The sequence below is a fragment of the Mustela nivalis genome, assembly GCF_964662115.1.
Source record: "Mustela nivalis genome assembly, chromosome: 3".
Classification (NCBI taxonomy): Eukaryota; Metazoa; Chordata; class Mammalia; order Carnivora; family Mustelidae; genus Mustela; species Mustela nivalis.
This window is the reverse complement of record NC_139022.1, coordinates 20,800,439-20,820,004: the sequence shown is the minus strand read 5'-3', so window position 1 is coordinate 20,820,004 and position 19,566 is coordinate 20,800,439.

Sequence of the window (19,566 nt, the reverse complement as noted above, 5' to 3'; positions counted from 1 at the left end):
TTCACCTGAATGAAGCTTGTATTCCACCGAGGGCAGAAACTTCAACGTTAGAATAAAGCAGAGGTAACTGTTGGACAAGGGAAAGGGACTCTGCAGGCTTCAAGAGCAGATATAAATTAGATGGGGTCTTGGGCTCATTTTCTGGGACAAGGAATGCAAGGCCTTGATTACTTTTGAAATAGCACTAGGAGTTTTACCACTGATTTATTGTCTCAATAGCTTAGGCTATTTCCTGGTCTGGTGGTGACTGTTAGTTTTCCCATTGCCTTGTTCCCTCAAAATCCTTAACTAGTGAGGTTTTTGCATTTCTTTGTATGAGCCTCCCAGGAAATTTTGGAAGAAGTGTGCTTGGGCAAGTACACAGGTGGGGTATAGATCATTGAAAATAGCTGGGGACAAAAAATGACTTTTCTTATGTCAGGAAAACTATATCTCATCTTTAATTTTCTGGGAACCTCTAACTCTTTCTGCTGATGTTACCAGCAGGCATCTGAGATATTACTGATTGTTCTCTTGAACCTAAGGAAAAGGAAATGTAGAAAGCAAAAGACAAAACTTTAAAATCTATCCTGCAACTCATAATTCACTGCAGCCAGCCACCTCTCTGTCTTTCCCTTTCTCTTTTTCTATTTCTCTCTCACTTTCTCTCTCACATACGCACAACACACGCAAATCAACTTAAAACAATATTTAATTTTCCCTATTCCATTTTAATATACTTGAGGCATGATCATTTTCTTAGTAAATACAAGAAAAAAAATCTAGGATTCCATCATTCTGTGTGATTAAAGTATTGAGGAATTTACTTCCAATAGCACTTATAAAAACATATTTTATTTTAAGTAATATTTTATAATCAGGTGCCTGCATTTTTCTTATTCTCCAACTAGTGTTATTTGGCAATTAATATTTTGTCAATCAATATTCCCCTATATCTGAATGTGTGGGCAGTGAGAGGTGAGTTAGAGGCAAGGATGGTGAACACTCCCAACAACTGCAGACTACATATATCTTAAGCCATGATTTTCTTTGCAAAGGTCAACATTGATAATGTTCTAGTCATACCTCCGTGTACCAGGAAAGAAGTAGCATATTTCTTGAAAGACACAGCTATCAAAGCTCCATTGAGAAACCGTAAAGATGGAGAAGGGATTTGCAAATTATATATCTGATAATGGACATCTACTCTGATTATTAAAAAATGAATAAAAATAAAAAACCTTACTAATAACCAAACAGAGTATCCAATTTTACATGTGAAGGAAATAATGGAAGAGACATGTCACCAAAAGGATATGGATGGCTTATAAGCACATGACAAATTTCTCAACATTTAGACATTAAAGAAATACAAATTAAAATCATAATGAGACATGCTTAAATATCTATTAGAATGGCTAAAATTATAAAGGCTAATTGTACTTCGTCTGAGCTAGATTGAGAAGCAACAAAAAATCTAAACTGTTGTTGGCATATATCATGATACAACCACTTTGGAAAATAGTCTGAAAATTTTTTTAAATGCAAAATATGTTGCAGTTACACAAATAGCCATTTTACTTCTAGGCATTTAACCAAGAGAAACAAACCCTATGTTCATACAAGGACTTGTATATGAATTTCATAGCAGCTTTATTTTTAAGAATTGAAAACAATGGAAATGTTCATCAATGTCCATCAATAGAGCAAAGACAAATTATGATCTATTCATTAAAGAGATTACTATTCAACATCAAAATGAACTATTTACAGTTGGAGATTCTCAAAATAATGATGCTGAGAAAAGAAAAGCCAGGCAATGAATAGTATATACTGTGTGATTCCATGACTATAAAAAAATCTAGAAAATACAAATTTATATATAGTCACAGTCACCAAATATATTGGTGAGATTTTAGTGCCTTCTTCTGTGCTCCCATGGCTTCCTACACTTGGATCTCCGAGCATTTGTTACACCATGTGAAAATATGAACTCTTTTTCTTTATTCTGTCTTACTACAATAAGAATCCTTGAAATTTTATGGACATTTGAACTCTCAGTTATTAGCAGAAATTCTATCACACAGTAAGTTTCCAAATATAAAAGCCAGAGTTTTACAATGACTTCTAAGCTTTTACATGATCTAGCCACTCATTTAACCTCTGTGACCTCTTTCCCTGCTACTCTTCAGTCACTCACAGTGGCCTCCTTGCTATTCCTCAGATATGCCAGGCATGATCCAACCTTATGGCCTTCAAGATAGCCAATTCCTTTGTCTGGAGTGACCTTATTGCTGATAGTTCTGGGCAAATTCATCACCTTTCCATACCTTTGTTCAATTGTCAGCTTCATTGTAACTACCCTGATCTTCCTATTAAAAATTTTAACTCCCCATCCCCTGCCTAGCAACCTTGATTTTTCTCACCCTGATCGAATTTTTCTTTTTCCCCATTATACTCATCAATTTTGAATGCACTATGCAATTTTTATTAAGGTTTATAGCTTTTAATTGTCTCACCCATGAAAATAAAAGTTCTACAAAGCCAAGTATTTCATTTATCAGTGTAGTCTGAAGTAATATCTGCCATATAATAGGTTCAATAGACAATTGGTAAATTTCAGAATAAATTAATGTTGAGAGTATACTGAATTTCATAAGTCATTTCAATAATTTTTTCCAAAATATAAACTATGTAAAACATACCTTAAATTTACTTTCAAAATATTTTATAGTATATAATGGACAATATGCATAAGCCTTAAAGAAACAATCATATAAATAACCATTTCATACCTACTTAAAATCTGCATAATACGACACTCCTAGATCCTCTCTGAACGTTCTAAATTAACCCTTCAAAGGAAATACATTTTTAAAAATAACAGATTTTTTTGTCAAATAATTTAATAAAAGTTTCATTCATCTATGTAGATCATAATAAATGTTTTTAATAAGCATGAAATTATAACTCTGAAGTGTGCTAAAATGAAACCACCTGCGAAGGGTGAGAGAACAAAAATAAACATCATTTTTCCAAATAAGAGGAATTTATTACTTTTGAATCCAAGCATGTGGATTTGTTCAAACTGGCAATAAAGGAATATGGAAACACAAACCATAGAAAGTCATATTTTAGATTTCTAAAAGACTTTGAAGTGAAGAGTATACATTTTTTAAATGCTACATAATGCTATATAATGACAAGATGACAGGTTGTGACAAATAGCATTTTAAAAGCTCTACTCATAATGGAACGGAAGGTGTCATTTCCCTATAATTTTATATATATCATTAATTTACTATATCTGGATACAACATATTACCAAACAGATGTTCATCAAAGACTAAATCATTTTTAATGGAACATAATAATTTGAACCTACATGTATTAATCATTTTTTTCGATCTAACATTTATAGTCTCGCTAAACATTTTATCAGTTGTCGACAAAATTCAAAAAAAATAGGATAAAAAGTCGTGTTTGGAAAAGTAGATTTTTTTTCAAATTTGCATTTAAATGAAAATATTTGATGATATTTTTAAAACTTTAAATGTAATTTTATATATATCTGACCTATCAGATGATATAAAATTTTTGGAGAAAATATGACATATTTTTTGATCTTGGTTGAAGGTATTAATAAAGAGCAACTGTTTGTATTATTTGTATTGTGATATCTTAGTTAATAAACATGAATAACTGGTATAAAATATGTTTTTTAAAAAATTTTATTTATTTACTTGACAGAGATCACAGGAAGGCAGAGAGGCAGCCAGAGAGAGAGGAATGGAAGCAGGCTCCCTGCTGAGAAGAGAGCCCACTGTGGGACTCAATCCCAGGAACCTGGAATCATGACCTGAGCCGAAGGCAGAGATTTTAACCCACTGAGCCACCCAGGCGCCCTAAAATATGTTTTTTTTATATATATATATAGAATTATAGTTCTTGCCAAAATATGGAACTAGCTGGAACTGAATGCCTCCTTCAAAGTCAGCTCTGGAGAAATTATGCAAGTGTAATATGGAACTATTTCAGATATTAACCAAAAACAAAGAAATGATGATAAATTCCTTAAAAGACTCAAAGTTGCTCTTGACTGGTATGTTTCAAGCTCTATTCCTGGTTTGAAGACAGGTTTTAACAGGCCTGTCACTGTAGAAATCAGCTGGATGTTTAGAGGCTATCAGAACTGTACAAAAACCTTGAAGGGGTAAGGACTTGAAAATTCTTTAGAGAGATTAGCTCCCTAAGGCATTATTCCTCCACACGTTTTCCTCCAATCAATTAAGACTGATGGATGAGGGGCACCTGAGTGGCTCTCTCATCACGTGGGTGGTGGGTTAAGCCTCTGCCTTCATCTCAAGTCATGGTCTCTGGGTCCTGGGATCCAGCCCCACATCGGGCTCTGCTCAAAAGGAAGCCTGCTTCCCTCCCTGCTTGCCTGCCTCTCTGCTTACTTGTGATCTCTCTCTCTCTCTCTCTCTTTATCTCTCTCTGTGTCCAATAAATAAATAAAATCTTTAAAAAAAAAGGCTGATGGATGATAAATTATGAAAACTGCTCCCTCCAAATGATGCTTCTTCATAAGGATTTAAGAATTTAAAATTTTAAGAATTTAAAATTGAAACTTGATCGTAGGATTTATCTTATAGAATAACATCAAGTGAAGGCAGTTATTATTAGTTTTGAAGTATTTGTGATTCTGAATTCTTGGCCTCATTAGTAAATTTATTTTTAAATTCTCCCATGGAGTGGTGATTGGCCTTCAGTCTTTCATTGATGTACATCATTGGGTCAAATGAGATGTGTGTGCCCAGAACTATATATAATCTTCTTTGTATTTCACTGGAGATGGCATTTCTGAGTTTTGTTCAATTGAATTTGGACAGATGTTTTAATAGTCACTTCTAGAGTTGGCCCTGGAGAATATCTTCCTTTTTTTCTCTTCCCGATTCTCTGAAAAACCCTGACTAATTCACATTATCACAGTGATATCACAATTCAAGTTTTTCCAAACACTATAGCTGCAAAATAGAAGGAAGCTACTCAGAATGTAATACTATTGTGAATGATTGAGAAAGAAAACATTATTATAATTAAGCTACCAGGTTTCAATGTATTTTATTGTTGCCTAGAAAATCCTAGCATACCCAGACTTTACAGATATTTGATAATCCGAAGAGGAGCTGAACTCATGGATCAAAATAACTATGCATATAAAAAGTACAATTACTTACCTAAAAAAGATGATGTGGTTAACTTTATATGGCAATCCAAGTGTTATTGGAACAGGAATTAAAAAAATAGCTTAGGGGCGCCTAGGTGGCGCAGTGGATTAAGCCACTGCCTTCAGCTCAGGTCATGATCTCAGGGTCCTGGAATCAAGTCCTGCATCAGGCTCTCTGCTCAGCAGGGAGTCAGCTTCCCTCTCTCTCTCTCTCTCTCTCTCTCTCTCTCTCGCTGCCTGCCCTCCATCTACTTGTGATCTCTCTCTGTCAAATAAATAAAGAAAGAAAATCTTTAAAAAAAATGGAATGACTGTACTTTTAAAAAATAGCTTGAAAGGGGCGCCTGGGTGGCTCAGTGGGTTAAGCCGCTGCCTTCGGTTCAGGTCGTGATCTCAGGGTCCTGGAATCAAGCCCCACATCGGGCTTTCTGCTCAGCAGGTAGCCTGCTTCCCTTCCTCTCTCTCTGCTCGCCTCTCTGCCTACTTGTGATCTCTGTCAAATAAATAAGTAAAATATTTTTTTTTATATTTTATTTTATTTATTTGACAGAAATCACAAGTAGGCAGAGGCAGGCAGAGAGAGAGCAGGAAGCAGGCTCCCTGCTGAGCAGAGAGCCCGATGTGGGACTCGATCCCAGGACCCTGAGATCATGACCCGAGCCGAAGGCAGCGGCTTAACCATTGAGCCACCCAGGCGCCCCAGTAAAATATTTTTTAAAATAGCTTAAAAGTATATGATAAAATAATGATAGACATATACAAAGAAAAGATACTATACTGTGAATATAAATTAAGTGAAACTTGTTGAAATAAAGAATACAATAAATGGAGACTAAGACGAATATAGCTGTAAAATGAATAAATGAGTTGGGAAAAACAAACAAACAAACAAACAAACAAATTAATGACTTCTGCCCAAATGCCACAGAAAAGAAAAAAAAATAAAGAAAATATTTAAATAAGTACTGAGATAAATTTTGGAGAATTAAAGAAAGATAAAAATTACCAGACTTAAAATGATGCCAAACATGAGAAATCAGAAACAAAACAAAACAAAATCCACACACACACAAAACCACTCATATACATTATGGTGAGTTTTAGGAATATCAAAAACATAGAAGAGCATAAATGATGCCCAAGAGAAGAACAGATCACCTAAAATGTACAAGAATAATACTGACAGCAGAATTCTCAATAGTAATAGCATATAAAGGAGACAGCTGGGGGTTTGTATAGATGGAAAATATATTTGAAACTAGATATTATACATCAAGCCAAATTATTGATTAAATTTGAGAGCACAGTAAAAATACAATGAAGCATGTTAGGTCTTAGAACATTTTTCACACAGAGACACACATTTTAGAAAACTTCCTTGGAGGACAGCTCAATTTAGATAGAGAAAACAGAATTATGTACTCAAAGGCACATTTTGAAGGAAGGATTGAATATAGTCTGCACTGCAAATATTCTTTAATCGTATGTTCTGAATTTCCTAAATTTAAGAAGTATTTGTTCAAATATTTATCTTTAAATAAACCCTAGGAGACTTTTTCTTGGATTCTGGAAAATCAGTCCATTTGGATACAAATCTTTTTGTCACTGATGGAAATTTTGATAGCCCTTAACAGTGGAATGCCTAATGTATTGTTACAGCAATTGTAATTTGCCAATACATGGGTGATGTGTGTGTGTGTTGTGTGTGTTTATTATTATTTTTGATGGTTTTACTCTTCTATGAGATTTTTAAGTAGACATAATTTTAATAAATTATGATTTGTTGAAATTTATCTGAGGTTATATATAATAAAATGAAATTTGTGTGAACTAAAGAAGTGCGTCTCCATTTTTTTGTTTTAAGAGTAGACTGGTCTTTAAAAATTGTCCAAAGAAGTACATTATATTCATTATTAAATTTGATAATATACAATAAAGTATTTATGGGCATATGGAACCATATCAAATTCTATTAATTCATATTAATAATTACCATAAGAGGAAAAAGGGATATTTTTCAAAATAAAAATTAGCGTATTTTTCAGAATATGATATAGTGTTATTCACTGAACAGAGGGAACAAATGTCAAAGTTTAACACAGTTTACAGAATGTTTTAACATAAATTGAAATTTAAATCTGACCCAATTTCACAGTTTTAAGTAAAATGGTAGCACTTATAGTTGGGGATGCCCAGCTTGCTCAGGGCGGAACACCGCCCCTTCACAGAAGCTGGGCAGCGGGGGATACCTCGCTTGCTCATGGCGGAATGCAGCCCCCTCACAGAAGCTGCGCTGGCTAGAAGCCCGGCTGGCCCAGGGCAGAATGCCGCCTGCTTCAGGAAAGCGGAGCACCTGGGAACGACAGGTTAGCTCAGGGTGGAATGAAAACTGCCTGCCTCCCTTATCCGCCATAGAGCCTTTCTCTTCCCAGAAGTGCCTGTTGTTAGTTAGAAGAGTTCTTTCAATGTGCTTGTTTAACTATAAACTTTATCCTCCTTCTTGCTTGTCAGCAAGATGGGATTAACATTTGACCTTCCTCAATCCTTCTATTGGCTATTGGTGTTCTGTTCCACTCATCTCTGCCACCGCCCCCAGGTCCTCAAAATGGTTTTCTATGGTATCTTCCAGAAAACTTCTGATGTCCTCTTTAGTATGTAGGGTACATCAGTAGGGAATAGCGTTAAAACCTCTTCTGTTCCATGTGAATATTCAAGTCATTGAGCACCGCTTGGTCAAAGTCTGCCCTTTTCTGTTGGTCTGTTTTCTCTGGTCACTTCAGGAGTCCTTTTGTAAGAAATCCTATCCCATCAGATGCTCCTCTCACTCTCTTTCTCCCTTACTCTTGCTCTGGCTTCTTTCTTCAGATTTGCCGGGGAATGACGAGTCCTTTTCATTCCTATGAAGATAGAAGAATTGGCTAATCCACAGATACCATTTTTAGTGATATACAAGTGTATATATAATAACTGATATGGAGATGTACATGTGCACCTACATATATATTCTTTAATCTATAAAGTATGGAGGTTGGATTAAGTCTGAAGTCTCTCATACAGCTTGATAACCTGTGACTCTTTGATCAATAACTTCCATTTTCCCACAGGTCAGAGAAATGGGAAAAAATGCACATATGAACATATGTAGCACGTTAAAAAAAGATCACAAATCCTATGACTCCCCATTCCCTTTGATTCACATGGGTTATGTGACTGTGTTAAACAGTGAAATAAACGTGTCAGTTTCAGGCCCAAGTCCAAAAGGAACCCCTCTCTTGGAACATTTGCTATTGGAGCTCTGAGTGGACAGGAAATAAGTCCAACAACCTTGTTACAAAGACTGCACGGAAGTGGAGGGCCATCTGAGCCTCATCTCCCAACTGTACCCATCAAAGTGACAGGCATGTGCATAAAGTCATCCTGAATCCTCTAGACCAAGCAGCCGCCTGCTGAAGGCCACCACCCACTGACTTCAGTTAATGCCGTATTAAGCATAAAAATTGCCCCATGAGATCCTGCCCTAATTTCTGACCCCCAAAACATATGTAATATGACAAAAGGGTTGTTTTAAGCCCCCAAATTTTGAAGTCATTACATAACTAATTGGGTAACATGGCAAATACGTATCCAAACTAATGTAAATCAAGGAATATGTTTAAAGGCACCAAGTTATCTTAAAAAGTTCTCTGAACACACAGAAAAACAGAAAGAGACCCATAACTACAGAGAACAAATTGATCGTTTCCAAAGAGGAGGCAGCGGGTGGACAGGCAAAATGGGTGAAATGCAGTGGGAGATAACAGGCTTCCAGTTACAAAATTAATAAGTTGCAGGACGAAAGGCACAGCATAGGGAATATGGTTGGTGGTCCAGTACGGCGAGCACAGCATAACATACAGACTTGTCAAATCTTGTTGTTTTATATCTGAAACGAATGCAACATTGTGGGTCAGCTATAATTCAATTAAAAAATCAAAGGAAGTTTAAAAAAATTAAGAGTGAGCTCTGTTATCCAAATAGGACATACGAGATGGATTTCCCATCATACCATAAATTGAAAACGACTTCTCTTGATAGAACAATGCTTTCCTTAGTCTTAGTCCCTACTCCCTTCACAAAAACAAAATTTCAAAACAAAACAAAAGAACAAAAAACAAAAAAACAACTACTTTTGAAAAACATCTTGGTATTTTGAAAATTATAACTGCAGTGAGTGATGAGAGTGAAAACGAACTGATAATCCACGTTTCCTCATTTCTTATCCCTTTTATGAAGATGAACAGTAAAATCATATGTAAGAATTAACCAGAGAGAGGTCCATTTTCCACTCACTATAATCAAGCTGGAATTCTCAACTATTATTTAGTATTAGTTGATTCTGGTGGCAAATGCAAATATGGTTTCACTTCTTGGGCACATGAGGAAGATTTGGTTGGTGAAACAGACATACCAGGTTGGCCCAGGCCTGCACTGCCAGGGTTCAGAAAATTGCAAGATACAACCTGACACTTAAAACTTCCCATCAACAACTACCGCTGCCCCCCCAACATCTTGTTTCTTCCCACAGACAGCTCATACTGAGACCTGTCCACTGTCAGGGTCAAGCTAAAGGGGGATGCCCACAAACTAGGTGGGAAATGAGAGGATGCAACTGCAGCTCTCTGGGGATGCCTAAGGCCACTGAATGCCCTGTCATGATTCTCCAGCACAGATGGGGGCAGCCTGCACCACGTGGGTGGAGCTCTAGGACACAGAAAGTACTGGAGTGGCAGTCAACAAACAAATGTGTTTGTGTAATATATAAACCCCCATAGGGTTGTCAATTGGTGGGATTCACTTTTTCTAACTGTTCACCCCATGACATACAACTTCAGGAAACCCAGAGCCCATGGATTATTGTTGAAGGGCACATTCGGACTCAATCAAAGTGTAACTAAGCGTAATCATACAAATAAATACAAATATCATTAAAAAATCAATACCACCTCAAACTTTCTTTTTCATTCCCAAATGAGCTTTTATGGGTTTTAATATCAATTAATGTGCTTATAGAACTGGTAAAAAAAAAACAGTCAATGATGAAATTTTAAAATTACCACTCTGCTTTCCCTAATTTCTGTTGATGTACTTTTATCTCACACAAAAATGAATTACTAAGGAATAAATCATACTTCACTGAACACGTTTCAGCTGAAATGATGCACCAAGATGTACAGCTTTGGTCAGGCTTATACTGTTGTTGTCAACATAGTATATGGGGTGTAAGAGCTACTGTCTTTTCCTTCTCCCATGAATATTAGTCCTAACAGATTCTTCACGTGGAAAGAAAACTTAGTCTAGAAGATACACTAATTCCTCTCCTCCCTGGTGAAAAATACTGTTAGAGGTATTAGTTTTAGATAGAGAAACAAGTTCACTTTGGAAAAAAGCACACACACACAAAACCCTCCAACATGACCTTTAATACAGTGATAAGGGTGAAAGTGTAAACTTCATTTGGAAACAGCACTCAAAATACTGTTTTGAAGGGCCTTTACAACAGCAGTATACTCTTTGAAAAGATTTTTCAGATCAACTGATTGAATCATATTTAATTTACCTAGGGACAATTAGATAAAATTTAAAATTCCAAACAAAAACTTTTAGGACACAAATAAAATTATATGTGCTTTTATTCCTGCAACTATCTCCAAAATCTAATATTCAATGGTTTAAATTGCTGCATTTCTCATTTGCAATGCAGATGAAGAGAGGAACACAGCAGACACATGTGAGATGATGTGTGAGGCATAAAAGGGAGCACAGGAGGCAACTGACCAGCTGAATAGCTACTGCCCCAAAGATGACCATATCCTGAGCCCAAGAAGCTCTGAGTACTTTACCTTACCTGGCAAATGGGATTTAGCAAGCATGATTAAATTAAGGTGTGAGGGGGGAGAGATTATCCTGGATTACCTCGGTGGTCCCAATGTAATCATGAGGATCCATAAGGAGACAGGAGGATCAGAATCAGAAGGCAATGTGAAGTTGGAAACAGAGGAATAAAAGGTGGTGCAATGAAGGGCCACAAGTCAGGGAATGCAGGCAGCTTTAGAAGCAGGACAAGGCAAGAAAGTGGATTCTCCTCTAGAGCCTCCAGAAGGAACACAGGCTGCTAACACCCCGATTTTACCACACTGACACTGATTTTTGAACTTCTGACCTCCAGAACTGCAAGGTAATCAATTTGTGTTGTTTCAAGCCACTGAGAATTTGTCATTTGCTACAGTGGCACTAAAAACTACTAGAAGAACTCACTGAGACATATTGAGTCTGTACAATGGCAGGGACCATTTCTAGGTAGGACTATCTTCAGGGTGTGGTAGTACTGGATCTGGAGAGTTGACTGCCAGCATCCTTCCTCCCTCCCCCTCCCTGAACCCCAGTGCACTGTGTGCCTCTTCCACTGCAGCCCAGGTGACTCACAGGAAGCTGGCCCCATCCACACTACAGGGAAGGGGTCTGTCATGGAAGCCAGTCATGTTCCTCCTGGGCCATTCACACAGCCAGCTGCACGACAGTCAGTGCCTTGTTACTGTTCTATGAGAGACAGTAACCTAGGTTGTCCCACACACACAAATGGGAAGGGCTTTACAGAAATATCTGGGTTGTCTCTGAATGTGAACAAGAAAAGCAGTGCCCCCACTGCGGGCAGCCATCACACAGTCAGCAGGGGGTGGAAGACAAACTGGCCAGAGGGAAAGGGCACAGTAGGGAAAAATGGAGAAAATCATGGAGACAGTGTGAATAAAACACATTCTCTGCAAGCACTGCCATGAGCTGCTTCTTCATGAGATTGAAGGTTTTTTTTTTTTTTTTTTTTTTTTTTTTAATCTTTAAGACAGTTTGAGTTAGGATGAGACAACCATCCAAACTGATTCAGGAGGTCAGACTTTACGGAAACTAAGAAATCCAGATAATAAAAGTAGATGACTCACATGTGTGAAAAGTTTCCTTTCCCACTAAGGGCAGGGGGAAAACTAGAACCTTGAATTTGTGGCTATTCCATTATTCTTGCTATTTTTCATCACTCAAATGTATTTTTCAAGAATGAGGAAATTATTCTCAATAAATACAGTGATGGTTCCCTGAAAATTTGTAACCAAGTAGGGAACAGTCAGAGTCTCTAAACAGATTGTTTTGAATTGACTTAACAATCACACAAAATAGACTGTAAAATTTATCAAAGAGTGGGGCTGAGTTTCTTATATATGATTTCATGCAAATTTTTGTCTACCTGATGATTTTTAGTTTTTGTCTACAGGGTGAGTGAATAAAGGTGTCTCAACATGGTCCAGAACTAATGGTGTTCCCTCGCTCACTATGAAATCCAGGGTCATTTCTGTTTCCTTTTCCATGAACTTCTCCTTCCTCATTTGGTCTGTTTTTCAATCGGACCGTTTGTCTTCTTCTCAATTTGTAGGCACGTCAGAGACATGAACTCCTTGAATAGCTGATGTTACAGATGCTTTTCACAGCCTGTTGCCAACATGCAGCTTTACTCGTTTTTGATATACAAATCTTTTTCAAATTTTTAAAATAAAGTGGCATGTCATTTCTTCTATGGTCTGTGGGTCTTATCTCTACCTAAGGTTAATCAATCTGACATCTGCTTACATATGTGATAGGAAGCAAGAGTTCTAAGAAAGAGAGTTCTTTCAGCTCTGAAAGATAGAGCTTAAAGTCAATATTCAATGATACTCTGTCTCATTTTCTAGAAGGAAATGGTGGTTTCTGTTTGGAACTCTGACAATTTCTTCTTAGTCCCTGAAAGTCAAATAGGTTTACGTCTGTTTTGGTTTGAGTCTGTTCAGCTAATTCTCCCTGGGACTTGAAGGCTTTATGAACTGAAGGCATGACTGTTTTTCAGCTCAAGTAAATGCTGCATTAGTTCAGTTATAACTTCTGTTATTTTCTCCTTTTGTCCTCAGGGTACTTGCAAGGTAGATTTGGACCTGACCTCAAATCTTACTTATTCGTTTCTCATTTCCATCTCTTTGAAATTTTCCTCAGTGTTCTGGGATATTCCTTTGGAAAATCAATTTTGTGGGGCACCTGGGTGGCTCAGTGGGTTAAGCCACTGCCTTCAGCTCAGGTCATGATCTCAGGGTCCTGGGATCGAGTCCTGCATTGGGCTCACTGCTTGCTGGGGAGCCTCCTTCCTCCTCTCTCTCTGCTTGCCTTTCTGCCTACTTGGGATCTCTCTCTGCCAAATAAATAAAATCTTTAAAAAAATCAATTTTGTTCTCAGCAGTGATCATTACTGTTTGCAGGGTTCCTATTACATGTTACAACTAGTGAATTTAAGTTTCAAATCTTTCTTGTATTTTTATGTTTTAAAAGATTTATAAAATTTATTTGACACAGAGAGACAGAGAGAAAGTGAGCACAGACAGGGAGAGTGGCAGAGGGAAAGGGAGAGGGAGAAGCAGACTCCTCACTTAGCAGGGACTCCCCACCCCCCACCACAGGGTTTGATCTCTGGCAGACATTTAACCAACTGAGCCATCCCCGCACCCCAAAGCTCCCTTTCAAAATCTTCAGTAAGTATTTTGCTGCTCTTTACTGTAACTGTATCCCCCTCAGACTTCTTGACAATAAGTTTGTCTAGCTCTGTAGTCAGTTCTTAATCAATGAGGACACGTGCTCTGGACCTCAGTTTGGTGCTCCTCCACCAAGATGCTACCTGCCACTCAGGTGTGTGAACTCTTGCAGCTCAGGCCTAGTCACACTTTTGGGAACTCTGGGGCATCAGCGAAGCTACTCTAAGGGGACCATGCTTTGTGCATAAAAGCAGGCCCCTGCCATGAAGCAGCCCCTCTCAAACCTCCCCAAGTTGTCCTTCCTTACACAGCACAAAGTCTCTAAGAAACTCAACCTGCTGGGAAAGCCCATTTCTCTATGACCAAGGACCACAAGAGAGGGAAGGTATACCATGGGCCCCACACAGAAAGAGGTCTTCACTGAAAGCCTTCTAAAGAGAGTCTGCCTTTTCTTCCAGGCATTCCATCATGGCACCTCAAAATCCTGAGATCTCTTCCACTGCTCCCTCTGAGATGCCAAGAGGCACTTGGCAGTCAAATAGATCCTTCCCACAGCCCACCTACATGATTATTGAGGGCCTGCCTGGTGCTGGGGATGGGTGAAGGCAACACGGGCCCCTGGTCTTATGCTCTGATGTCACTGGCTCTTGAGCAAAGGAAGGAAAATGAGAGGGTCCAGGAGACTGCACACAACATCATGTTTTCAGAACATCTCCCTGGCCCCCAAGATCACCTTGTCATGGCAATGTCAGCAGGGCATGGCAAGTGCTATCTCAGAAGTCCCTCTGACACCTCAGCAACAGAGAGAGAGCCCACCCATAAACATAATCCCTAGAACCAGCATCCTTTAGGAACCAAAACCCCTATGAGTCAATTACTTTGGTATGTGTTAGTGTATTTTTACCTATGTAAAATAGAAGAAAAAGAGGAATGACATACCTGTATGATTTGGGGCAGTACAGCAACTCGATTTTGAGTGTTTTGGATTATAGCTAGATACTTTTTTCCAAAAAGAAATTTATAATCCATTTAATAAAAACAATGTGAATTGCCATGTATGGAATTTTTATACTATAAATGTTTTCATTGTCTTGAGTTGTAGTAATGTACATACACTGGCGCTGGTCTCAAATGGGGGATGTCTGGAAGGAAACAGAATACATGATTAGGGGAGTGAGTGTAAGCCACCACCCTAAACAGTTCAATTTCTCACAAACATATACCTCAGCTATATATTTGATTGGATGAATATCAACTAAAACTTTAAAATTAAAGTACCAGAAATTATTAGGGATGACATTTTTTTGGTAGACTTGTTTCTGATTCTGCCTTGTGACCTGACAAAGGTGGGATGGTGACTCCTGTTACTGCTTGCTTATTATAGCTATGGCATACAGCGGTGGAAGTACTAAGTACTAAGCCACTAGAAAATTTGAGAAAGGATAAGCAATTCTAATAGTAAGGATATTTTCACATACATTATAACTAATTTAATATTTTAGGACTGAAACAAATCTAGAAGAATGTACAGACATTCTTCATCATTTCAGGTACTTTAACATCCAATACTACCCTAATCAAATCCATGAGGCTTTAGTTTTATAGCCTTTTCCTTGTAGATGAATCTGAAGAATAGAATCAGTATAAACTACTTTATGTCTGAAAAAATTCATCTTTGAATTTTGACTTGACCAGCTCCACAGAATTAATAACAAGTCCCTTTCTTGGTGCAGCCACATTGGGAAACAGTGTGGAAATTCCTCAAAAAAATTAAAATGGAGCTGCCCTATGACCCTGCAACTGCACTCGGTATATACCAAGAAGATACAGATGTAGTGAAAAGAAGGGCCATCTGTACACCAATGTTCATAGCAGCAATGGCCAAAGTCACTAAAGTGTGGAAAGAACCAAGATGCCCTTCAATGGATGAATGGATAAAGATGTGGTCCATATACAATATGGATTATTATGCCTCCATCAGAAAGAATGAATACCCAACTTTTGTATCAACATGAACTGGTCTGGAAGAGATTATGCTGAGTGAAATAAGGCAAGCAGTGTCAATTATCATATGGTTTCTTACTTCTGGAGCATAAGGAATAACACAGAGGACATTGGGAGATGGAGGGGAGAAGTGAGTTGAGGGAAATTGGTGGGGGAGACAAACCATGAGAGACTGTGGACTCTGAGAAGCAAACTGAGGGCTTTAGAAGGGAGGCAGGTAGGGGGTTGGGTGAGCCTGGTGATGGGTATTATGGAGGGCACATATTGCATGAAGCACTGGGTGTGGTGCATAAACAATGAATTCTGGAACACTGAAAAGAAATAGAATAATAAAAAAAAAGTCCCTTTCTCCTTTAAATTTCATAATCAGTACAAAAAGTTACATGGTATTGGACTTGAGCTACTACTTGCTGTATGTCCAGCTCTCTTACTTTCTTTTTTTTTTTATTTTCAGCATAACAGTATTCATTGTTTTTGTACCACACCCAGTGCTCCATGCAATCCATGCTCTCTATATTACCCACCACCTGGTACCCCGACCTCTCACCTTTTATATACCTGGAGGCACTTGCATGAGGCAGACAAGTTCTCAATAAAGAACTTTAATTCAATATATTAAAGTATACTATATACAGATAGCTAACAAATAAACAGCCCGTTACCTCTAAAGGTTAGTACTTCTACATATTTCAAAAGGCATCAAGTTTTTGCTGCTTTCCCCTGATCCAAGCATGCACATTTGTGTGTATGTAAGTAAACACCCAAAGACAACTGAATTAGTAGTCCACATTCACCACATGGATTAATGCCCGTTGTGATCTCTTTCCCTCCCAAATTGTTTCTGATTATTCACTTTAACTAATTTTGCCTGCTTTTCAATAATAGGGAGAAGAAAATTTGCTTCCCCACCCCAGCACCAATCAAAGGGATACTTGTGTCCTGTGAGCCTTCATTTTTCATAGGGGAAAACAAACAAACAAACAAACAAAAACCCAAAAAACCCTGAGCAGTGAAACTAGAAATTCCCTCATGTTTCCTTCCTTTCTGGAGCTTACTGCCCTTAGGTTGCACAGTTGCCCAAATATTGGCCCCTCCATAAGAAGCTGTAAGTAGCACGTAGTGGATGAAAGATCCAGGATATAAGGAAGGGCTACTCTGGGCAGTTGCATGGCCTGGGATGGTCTGCCTCACCACTGGGCAAGGTCTGGGGTCTGGGGTCACCGTACCTCAACACCGTTAAGAGAAGACTTCAACGAGAATGTTTATTTCAACATCTTTGCATGAGAAAATAAACACTGCCTTCAATAAACAGTTTCAATTAAAAATTAAAATTTTAAAACTTAATTTTAAATATAATTATACCAAGAAGAATCATGACACATGTTGAATTATTTTAGGAGCCACAGTCTTCCTGAGGTACAAATAAATAGTTTGTACAAATAGGTAAAATCATTTATTAGGAAACTTTAAACCTCTTACAATAAAGTTACCATTAAATATAAGAATAAAGTGACTATTTTGCTTAAAAATAAACAAAGGTCACTTTGAAAGAGAATGGCAGCTTCCCTGTGGACATCCTCTATACCCAGCCCAATCAGTACTTACCAAGTACAAGTTTGTAGATTTTGCTAACATGGTAAATGATGGAAATAAATGAGGAAGACAATATTTTCAAAACAGTGTAAAAAGAACTTTAAAACAAGTATCTTGATTCTCCTTATTCTTCCACTCTAATTTGTAGCCTTTGGATAATATGTGGGAAAGAACATATATACATTTAAATTTTAACTTAAATGTCTACTGAAATAAAATGCTATCTTATTAAAATTCCTATCCAAAATTAAAAAAAAGTCATGGTGACAAATAATGTTGACAATCATGTAATGTAATCCTATCTTAAAACTCAAATTATGCTAAGAATGAATATTTCAAAACTAAATGGTTCACTTTGTTAAAAATATTCTTACTGAGTATTAAAAAAGTCACCCAATGGTATCATGTTTTTAAACTCATTCTACTCATCATGCCTGTATTTTATCCTACCAGTTCTCTCTAATGACTTAGCATTCTTTCTTGTCTGCTGTCCTCTCTCATTTCCTTTCACCAGCACCAAAAACACAAAGACTCCAAAGTCCTGAGAGCAGACTGGAGTATCCCTTTGCCTTCTAGAAGCTGTGCATTTTGACCCTACTGGTCCATTCCACCTGCCCAATAGGCAAGATTGCCCAATAGGACAGTGCAGTCAGGAAGGGAGGCAAGGACAGAATCTTGAGGGATAGCAGAGAGAAAGAATCACCTTAAGAAAACTGGCAAGAATTCCTATCTTACATTGAGGTCTTCCATCCATTTTGAGTTTAATATTTTGTTCTAATAACACAACTCTGGGTGGGCTCCGAGATGGCTCCTCAGTGGGGACACATCACCAGGAAGACCACACCATGATTAGAATTTAGAATCTTCGGCACCCCCACCCCAACCCCTACATTCCCCCAGAGAGGGGAGGGGGCTAAAAGCAGAGCACATCTATGTAAGGAAGCCTCCATAAAAATCCTCATAGCAGGGACGCCTGGGTGGCTCAGTTGGTTAAGCAGCTGCCTTCGGCTCAGGTCATGATCCCAGCGTCCTGGGATCGAGTCCCACATGGGCTCCTTGCTCAGCAGGGAGCCTGCTTCTCCCTCTGCCTCTGCCTGCCATTCTGTCTGCCTGTGCTCGCTCTCTCCCCCTCTCTCTCTTTGATAAATAAATAAAATCTTTAAAAAAAATCCTCATAGTAGGGGGTTCAGGAAACTTCCAGGTAAGTCAACATATCCAGGTACCAGGAGGGGGATAAAACCCAGCTCCACAGGAATAGACATTCCTGTGCTTGGGACCCTCCCAGACTGTGCCCTTTGTGTCTCTGCATCTGACTGTTCATCTGTATCCTTTATCATATCTTTTATAAATTGCAAATGAAAACAAATGTTTCCCAGAGTTCTGCGAGCCACTCAGTTGAACCGGAGGAGGAGTTGAAGGAACCTCTGATTTGTAGCCAAGTTGTAGAGAAGTTGTGGGTAACCTGGGCTCCTCCTACTTATGACTGACACCTGAATGTGATGGAACAGTCTCACAGGACTGAGCCCTTAACCTGTGGGATCAGATGCCATATCAAGGCAGACAGTGTCAAAGCTCAGTAAAACTACAGGACACCCAGCTGGTGTTGCAGAGTTGCCTGGTGAGGGAAAAATCCACAGCCTCAGCCACAGTGTTAGAAGTGAAGTGTTCTGTGTGAATGTGGTAATATAAAAGCCGATGGGAGAACTGAAATGTTTGCTTGACATACACTCTCACACAAAATATTATGTATGCCAGGTCTTTGCTGATGTGATATAGCACATATTCAAGTTCTAGTGAAATATCATAAAGAGTCAACTCAAAAAACAAACAAACAAACAAGCAAGCAAACATACAAAATATGGATGAGCTGGGAGAAAATAAGCAATGTTTCCTCTTTCCTATCAAGAGAAAGACCATTCCTGAAGTATCCAAGATTTTGCTTTTACCTGAATAACCATACAGTTCAATAGTACTTGAAGGAAAAAGCATGTTTGGTCCTCAGCGATCCTTTCCCCTGATATGGCCGGCAAGAGTGGAGTGATTCTTGTGGATATATCTTTGCTCCAGAGTGGGGAAAAAAAGGAGTTCTTTCACCAACGTTCAAAGGGTTTTTAAAAAATGGCCTTCATTAAAATACATCTGCCCTTCCTTTGGAACCTGCTCACGCTACACTCCAGGATA